Raw genomic sequence first — 6,122 nt, 5'->3', positions numbered from 1 at the left:
GAGGGGTGCTGCTTATTGACTTGCTCCTCATGGCTTGCTCAGCCTGCTTTCTTATAGAACCCAGAACCACCAGCCCAGGGATGGCACCACCCCCACAGAGGGCTGGGCCCTCCCCCATTGATCACTAGTTAAGAAAATGCCTTACAGCCGGATCTTATTTTCCCAATGGAGGCTCCTTCCTCTCTGATGACTCTAGCCTGTGCCAAGTTGACATAAAACCATCCAGGAAGGTCAGAAAGTGCTTACCAGGGAAGTGTGAGGACCTGAGTCTGGATGCTCAGAACTAATGTAAAAAACCAGGTACAGCACCCTAATCCTAGCCCCAGGGATGCAGTGGGTTCTTGGTGGTTTCTGGCCACCCAAGACAGCTAAATCCACCAACTCCAGGCTCAGGCTAAGGTGGATAGTGACGTGCATCTGAGCATAGTCAAGCAAGAATGACTGGAGCTGGAGAGATAGCTCAGAGCTTAAGAGGCCTGGCTGTTTTTTCTGAGGACCCAGTACCCACATGACACCAGCTGTAACTCAGGGGTCCAAAAATCTTTCATGGGCACTGCACACATGTGGTGCAGAGACATATATGCAGACAAAATCCATACATACATATATGTATTGTATTACGTATTATATATATGCAAATCTTTAAAAAAGAATAAAGAGCTCTTTCCTGAATCCCATGACCTGAAGTATTTTGAGAATCCATGGTTCCAAGTACCATTCAGTTCCCTTTGTTTGGTTTAGAAGGAAAGCAGTGGAATTTGAGACCGGCTGTAAGAGCGTACCAGCCACATTACAAAATTTAACTTTCAAATCCATCAATACCAAATAGTCTAGCAAGTCATACCAAAATAACACAAATCGTATTGAGTGCAATAGAACTTCCTACATTGCTCTGCCTTTGCCTAGAGCTCTCAAGGCCTCACACAGTCTCTTCGTGTGTTTGCCTGTAGCAGAGATGTTCTGCCTTCCTTCATACAACGGCAGCATGCCTCTGGTGCACAGCCTAGGAAATAGTTGTCTCCTCAAGTTTTCCTATCTGGATTGCGGAACTGTCTGGCTTGGTCTTTCAACATCTTACCCAACAGGGTTTTGGGAAAGAGTGCAGATCCCAGAGTCAGAAGAGTCAACTTTTGGGTCATGAGTATTATAAAGAACAGAGTCATGGTACAGCCAGGGGGAAATCCAGCTTCTGCTTGTGCGGAACCCTGGCCAAGGATACACGAGGAAGGAATTCTTTGGAAAGAAAGGTGGGAGGTACCACTTAATGGTTTCACTCCAGCCCAAGGCTGACCTTAGCTATGCTCAGGCAGTCAGCGTGACTGGCCATTTCTGGTGCCGTATAGCATGTGGGTTTCCTAGCAGTCAGAGTTCTTGAGTCTGCTTGACCACATGACAGTTCTACAGAAAGAAAAGATGAATTTGGTTGTTTATTTTAAAACTAGCTTTTGCCACATAGCTCAGGCTGGCCTCAATTTTGTCTCAGCCTTCTGAGCACTTCAATCTCCAGGCATGCAGCATCATACCCAATCAGAAAATGAATATCTAGTGCCTCCTCTCCCAAACGAACCTTTATATTGGTATTGGGGAGAAGGCATGTACAGAAATGAGACCATCTTAGCTACAGCAAACCAGAAACAACAAAATGCCACAGACTAGGAACCTAAACACCAGATACCAATATTTGTACAGCTCTAAAGACTGGAAATCCCAGAGTGCGGTGCAACAGGATTGGTTTCCTTTGAGGTCCATCCATTTGGCTCATTAACTCTTCACATAGTCCTGATTTTGTGCCTCTGGGTTTTTATCTTATTAAAAACACCAGATTGGAATAAGGCACACTCAAATCGCCTTTTACCTTATCACTTTAAAGTCTCTAATCCCTGCAAATTTACATTCTGAAGTACCGAGGTACACAGGATTTGAGTTGGGGAAGAAGTATTCTATCCATAATATAAACTCCCCAGCACATCCTTAAGCAACTGAAACTCCTCATTCTGTTCCCAAATCAACAGAGTATCAGATATGACTGCCCTCCAACAGATCCTTGCCAATACCGTTTATACACATAATTGCATGTGACCTTGATGTATTGTTCAAATAAAAAGGAAAGAAAGAAAAGGAAAAGAGAGGTGGCAAAAGAATGACTGGAGTATAGACAGTAAGTAGATAGTATCATCCAGCTCTTTCTTTCTAGGGACCCAAGCAATATAAAGAATTTTAATACTGCTGTAAGCGCCATACAGTGGTGGTTCAGAACAGTCTAATTTTTTACTGTAGAAATCTGTGTAATGGAGGTTTCCATGAAGAAACCAAAATGAATATTATATCATCCTATATTCTTCTGAAAATTTCTTTAAGTTGCTCTTAATCTTGGAAGATAGTTTAGCAGGGTATACAATTCTAGGGTAAATTATTTTCTCTCAATACTATGAATCATATCTTTTGATTCTAAATTCTCTTACTTTTATTGAAAAGATAAGTATTTGATTTTTCTTTTTTGCCATTTTTTTCTCTGGGTCTTTTAGTTAAGTCTATGACCATAATCTTTTAAAGCTTCAGCAGAACATTAGAAAATCATTTATTTTTTGCTTGATTTCTGATGTACAAATCTCTACAAATCTGAGAAATCATATTCTTGACAAATTCTGAATATTAGTGTTTTTCATTATAACATTGAATGTTGCCTTTATTTTCTTCTGTCTACTCTTCTAAAATTCCAATTCCAAGTGTTTTGAATGTTTTTATTCATGTCAATTAGCCTCAATTTCATGATTTCCATACCTTCATCTCTGTGTAGAGCATTAGAAAACAATTCTGAAACCTTTCCTTGCAATTTGCCAAATGTCCTTGTCAGATTGTATGCTATAATAGAGTGCCAGGGATGAGCAATGAGCGTGGATTTTGGTTTTCATAGTTCTGGACGCTGGGAAGTTCACAATCAAGGTGAGCATTATCTGAAAAAAGCAATCGTGCCATGTGCTCAGGTGACAGAAGACAGAGAACCCCTGAAGAGGGCGAACTCTGAACCCTCGTATGGTAGGAGAGATAGATGTCACGTCTGTATTTCCTTTTCATAGCAATGCTGTGGCCAGTTCATAAGGGTGGAGCCATCATAACCTATGTACCTTCCATTCTGCTTGAACACTGCTGTTTTAAAATTTAAGTTTCCACTTTAAGAAGTCTGGAGAATGTGTTGACACATATTAGTTCTCTCATTATCGATGAAAAATCAGCTGTTTAATTCATACATTATGGTTTACACTTTAATTGCTATATTCAACATTTATAGAAATTAACTCTAGTTCTTTTAAAAATAATTCTTTATTCTTGATGGTTTTTTGTTCATTTCTTATGTTTTTCTGACAGCTCACAAATATTTTAATGATATTCCCTTTAAAGTCTATATCAAGAGAGGACTCTGTGCCCAGATTCTAATTCTGCCCTCCAGTGTTTCCGCTGATCCTAATTTAGGGCGGTGTGTTTTCTCATGCACTTAAAGTTTTATGTTGATTGTTTCTGAAAGATTCCTCTTTTTTTTTTAATATAACAGACCTGTTTTTTTAATTTATTTATTTATTATGTACACAATATTCTGTCTGTGTGTATATCTGCAGGCCAGAAGAGGGCACCAGACCCCATTACAGATGGTTGTGAGCCACCATGTGGTTGCTGGGAATTGAACTCAGGACCTTTGGAAGAGCAGGCAATGCTCTTAACCACTGAGCCATCTCTCCAGCCCCCTGAAAGATTCCTCTTAAGGAAAGGATCAGAATTCCCAAAGCCTGGCTGAAGAATATCCTCACATATGCTAAAGACTGTGGTGTACATTGAATAAAATTTACTTTTTTATAAGATATTTTTTTCTACCCAAGGCTTCCCAGACCACAGAAGTATCTGCACTAGATCCTGCCAAGGTCAGGTTTAGGATTACAAACTGTCAGAAAACTCCCGTATTTTTGTTTTCATTCCTTTCACCAGTACCCAAGAAAAATCACATTTCTTTCTTGACTTCATTTTGGCAGAAAATGATTTTTTTTTTCCTTAACCCCTTTTTGTCTGAGGATGTGGGTGGGTGTTTGAGGTCCTGGGTTTTCTCATTTGCCAATAATGAAGCTCCGAAGATCCATAGGGGACCACGGGCTGCCCACATTTCAGGACCTGGCGTCACTTTGGGTGCTGCGTTTTCACCTTTTGAGTCTCACTTAAGATCTGACGACCAAAAACATTAACAAAGGAAAAGACAGAAGTGTAAACTTGTCAAAAGGGAATATATCAGCTCAGGGGAAAATCACACGGGTGTGATCACCTATGAACCATGATTTTTTTTTTTTTTTTTTTAGAATTTTATATACGTTATTTAAGGAGAGTGGGAGTGAGATATGCCAGAGACAGCAAAAGGTTTTTAGGAGAACTCAGTGGGATGATCGAGGGTACGATGGTTCAAAAGACCACTGGACTGTCTGAGTAGATAACGGATTGTTAGTGATTCTCCGTGAAGCCAGAATAAAGGGTACTGGTGGGATGTAGGTCTGTCCAGAAGTGCTAGCAGACCTCAGTGCTTCCTGTGATACAAGTTTAACCCACAGAAATTGGGGGAAGGAAACAGGGGTCATTGTTTTCTTCCTTGGGGTTGAGACACAGACTTTAAGAAAACAAGAGACTTCAGAGAAATTCTCTTGCAACATCTACTGCCCTCCACATTCCTTTAATTTAAAATAATCCACATTCCAGGATGTCATATTTGGGAATGATGGTCCTGGAATCCCTCACTTTATAGTAACAGATAAAGTCAATATCCAGTCTTCTTGTTTTCCTATTAATAGAATTCCAAGTTTCTATAGTATGTGATATTCCAAAGTAAAAACTCTTTACTTTCATTCTTTCCTTTTAGTGGTGTGTGTTCATAGGTTGCTGTTCACCCAACAAAAGATAACTGGTGAAGCTTTACCCCCTTTCTTTTTAAAAGTTAATTTCAAAATAATTATTCTTTGAAAATTTCATGACACATACAAGGAACCTTGATTATATTTAACGCCACTTCTCACTTTCCATAATATCGTCCAACATGTGCCCATCCCACTTTAATGTCCTTCTTTTAAAAATTTATGTGCATGAATGTTTTGCCTGCATGTATATATGTACATCACATGGCATGTACCCCTGGAGGCCAAAAGCGGGCATTGGGTTCCATAGAATTGGAGGTAGAAAAGGTGATAAGCTACCCTGAAGGTACCCAGAAATTGAACCCAAGTCCTCTGAGAGAGCAGCCAGTGCTCCTAACTACAAAGTGATCTCTCTTACCCCACGTTTCTGTTTGTCCCCTCAATAACTCACTAAGTCAGTCCAATTAGTGCTACCTCTACGAGCCCCAGAGGCTCATATATCTGAATGCTTAACTATCAGGGAGTGGAAGGATTAGGGGGTGTGGCCTTGTTGGAGGACATATGTCACTGGGGTGGGCTTACTCTCTTCCTGTTGCCTGCAGATATGAATGTAGGACTCTCAGCTACTTCTCCAGCACCATGTCTGCCTGCATGGTGCCATACTCCCAACCATGATAGTAGATTAAACTTCTGAAATGGCAAGCAAATCCCAATTAAATGCTTTCTTCTATAAACGTTGCCGTGGTCGTAGTGTCTTTTCACAGAAATAGAACATTGACTAAGACAGGTATTAAAGATGTATTCAGCTGGAGGGTCATATGTCTCTTTTGCCAGGGGTAAGGGAAATGACTCCTTTTGGCAGGCAGAAACTGGCTTCACACATTCCTGAGGAATGTTGCTTTTTATCTAACCATGAAGAATCAATCTGTAGTCCAGATTGAACTTATTCCTGGGTATTTGAGCTGCATTTTGGAGTCCGGAGACCTGGAGTTTCCTTGGGACCTGACAATAAGCTGTATCGCTTTGTGGGCAGTTCTCAGTGCTGGCTGCACAGAGGAATAAAAGCAGTCGAGGAAGAGTTTAGTGACACTCTACAGTGCTGTAAGACTTCAGCAGAACAACATGCATGCCTTTCAACAGCATGACTGGCCAGTCCTGTGACCTTGCAAAGCCATAGAATGCCATTGAAGAACTAGAGAGCAACACGAAGTCACTAGCTGCCTTCTTTTGTTGACTTTT

The sequence above is a fragment of the Alexandromys fortis genome, unplaced genomic scaffold (genome assembly GCF_014885135.2).
Source record: "Alexandromys fortis isolate MF-2015 unplaced genomic scaffold, M_Fortis_MF-2015_v1.1 scaffold_37, whole genome shotgun sequence".
NCBI lineage: Eukaryota > Metazoa > Chordata > Mammalia > Rodentia > Cricetidae > Alexandromys > Alexandromys fortis.
Note: the sequence above shows the minus strand (reverse complement) of the source record.